Source organism: Myripristis murdjan, chromosome 16 (assembly GCF_902150065.1).
Source record: "Myripristis murdjan chromosome 16, fMyrMur1.1, whole genome shotgun sequence".
NCBI lineage: Eukaryota > Metazoa > Chordata > Actinopteri > Holocentriformes > Holocentridae > Myripristis > Myripristis murdjan.
Genome location: NC_043995.1, coordinates 33,169,067 through 33,171,930, shown reverse-complemented (window position 1 = coordinate 33,171,930; position 2,864 = coordinate 33,169,067). Strand labels below are relative to the sequence as shown.

The 2,864-nt window shown below is 39.8% G+C and overlaps 1 protein-coding gene across 1 annotated transcript in view; it reads right to left on the bottom strand.

The window, feature by feature from the left end:
* Window positions 1-2,613: 2,613 nt before the first annotated feature.
* Window positions 2,614-2,864, bottom strand: part of LOC115373945 (CD82 antigen-like) — a 6,239-nt gene continuing 5,988 nt past the window's right edge. Inside the window, exon 9 of the mRNA XM_030072594.1 lies at window positions 2,614-2,864. This exon is cut by the window's right edge and continues 434 nt beyond it. The gene's annotated coding sequence lies outside the window, so the exon portion shown is untranslated.

Genomic DNA, 2,864 nt, shown 5'->3' with positions numbered 1-2,864 from the left:
CAGACAGGCAGAGAGAGAGACAGACAGGGAGGGAGAGAGAGAGACATAATACAGCTTTTGTTTGTTTGCTTGTTCATTTTTTAATATTTTGAGGTAATTTTGTGGTAATTTCTTTATAATTCAATTTAAATACACATGTTTACAGTAATTATAAATGGTTTCCTGATCATTTTCTGTTAGTTAGTTTTGTTGAGATATTTTTTGGGAGGGGCAACTCTCTGGTCATTTTTTGTAAATGTTTACAAATTCCTTGCTAATTAGTTAGTTTGAATGAATGAATAATTAGTGAGTCAGGCTGCGGTTGTGTTCTCAAGGGTCCTCTGGGGGGCCGCGGACCCCACATTGAAACACACTGCTCCAGGGGAGCGAGGCTCTCCGTCGGCCGGTTCCAACATGAGCAGAGGCGAAAACATCAGGAGATTTATCGCTCCAGGAGACCGGTGTCTGCGCTTATCAGATCAAAGAGTGCAAGAAGCAATATAAGGTGTCATTCAACCTGTCTCTCTTCCTGTCTGTCTCTCTTCCTGTCTCTCTCTCTCTCTCTGCAGAATGACTTGGCCGCCATCAAGCTGTTTCAGTATCAGGCATGTCTGAAGTTGGTGAACGTCACTGAGAACGACATCACGCTGGATACCGTCACCGACCTGAACCACGCACTGATCAAGTCTCTGGTCGGTGCCACAAAATGTTTTTCACGAGCATTAAACGAATCCTCGCTCAGTATCCTGCAAACTGTCTGAAACTTACTTTATCCACTCCCTCCCTCTCTTCTCCTCTGTTTGTGTGTGTGTGTGTGTGTGTGTGTGTGTGTGTGTGCGTGCAGCGGGGTACGTTGCCACCCACTGAGGCGTGTCCCACGTCTCTCTCTCCTCAGACGACCGACCCGTTCATCTCTCTGTGTAAATCCATCCAGTGTCTGAACTGCTGGAGCAGTCAAGTGGCAGCCCTGAAGAATCAATAGACAAACACACAGTGATACACACACACACACACACACACACACACACACACACACACACACACACGAGCTCACACATGGCATTTAATCAACCTGTTTTATTTCAATGTATTTATACTTTTATATCAAATCTACTGAACAATGTCTTAACCTGTTACTGCAGATCCATAAGCTGTATTTTAAACGGCCGTATCAAATAAGTTATATTTTAACTTAAAATTTGTATTGTGCTCACCTTTTTTTATTAAACAGTGTTAAATAAACCAGGGGTCGTCTGTCTTCTTCACTTGAGGTTTGTGTTCATAATGGAACTGTCTGGGTGTCAAATAAATTCAAAGTGACATTGAAATTAAAAGATAATGTTGACATAATCTCTACATTTTTTTGTGTGTAGCGATGTCTAGTGAGTGTAGTCCAGTTTATTCATAGAGCACTTTCAACAAAGAGATTATCAGTTAACATGTGAGTTATGGAAAAGACCAAAGAAATCAAAGCGGTGGGATAAACAGCACAAACCCAGAGGAGCGGCTGGTCGGGTTCTGGGGGCTCGTCCGGTCACAGCGCTGAACTGAGACCAGCGACACTTTAAACAAAACCTGATCTAATATGAAACACACTCTTCTGGTTATCACTGTTCTTTTCAGTTAAACAGTTATTAAAATGATGATGGTGTGATATGTGCCGGAGGTCTGTACCGAACAAACATGTTTTTTTTGTTTTTTTTTTACAATAAGAAAAACGAGAGCTGTCCAGCTGCCATGCAGTGGAAGGCTGAGTCCAAGGCCAAAGTCCTTTATTAAATCAGGGATAAACGCTTAATGTTTTCCTACATATGGAAAATACAAATACTATTTTATTTACAAAAAATGTTTCTTCACACATTTTACATTTATTAAATGAATTTCTCCAACAGGCCTTTAAGCAGAAACAAACTTGGCATTTTTCAAGACCTTTTTGAAGTTTTGACATTTATTTTGATAAGTAAACAATATAACAGTACAACAATAAGTTGACGTGTCAGTGTTGACACCAAAAAAAACCTCAAGAAAACTATTTATGATAAATTTCATAATTATTAAAATATTTATTTATTTAATTAATTAAACTATAAGAAAATCATCATAAATTTACCACAGAATTACCCCAAAATTTTGAAACAAAGGAAAAGAAAAGAAAGACAGGTGTTGATGAATTTATTCAGTGGGTAGATGTGTTGCTGTTGATTGGACCGCTGGCAGCTGTAGATCCTATCCTGATTCTACTCAGTTCTATTTCTATGGCGTCTGCATCACTGGAGCGATGTGTTACATCTACGCTAAAGATACAGAACTGGGTAGAACCGTTGTCGGCCTTCACTTCACAGCAAATCAGAGTGTTTCACCAGCTGTGGCGTTCAGTGACATCACAGCAATGACATTACGGCAATGACATCACGGCAATGACATCACGACAATGACATCACGGCGTCAGCAGAGGAGTTTGTTGACGTCGGCTGAGCTAACAGGAACATGTTCTGATTTCACAAGAAAACAAATCAAAGGATTTTGAAAATGACCTTATGGCTGCGGATGTGGATTTTAAAAGGAGCTGAGTCTCACCTGGTAGGATGTCAGTGACTTTGTCACAATTTTATTCAATAACTTCATTAACAACAATGCAGCTAATTAGGATCAGAGGACAGCATGTAATTAGCTAACATCAATTCTAGCCCAAGAAGCTATGAATTAGCTTGTGATCGTTTTAATAACTTTGGCATCATGCAGATGATTTTAATTAATTTCATGATTTCACTTCCTCCACCTACGAACCCGGCCAGACGTTTGTTTTGTCACTATGGGAGTGTCAATAAAGTTATTCTATCAGTTCCTCAGTTCCTGGCAGTGCCCATTCTACACTGTTACATTTC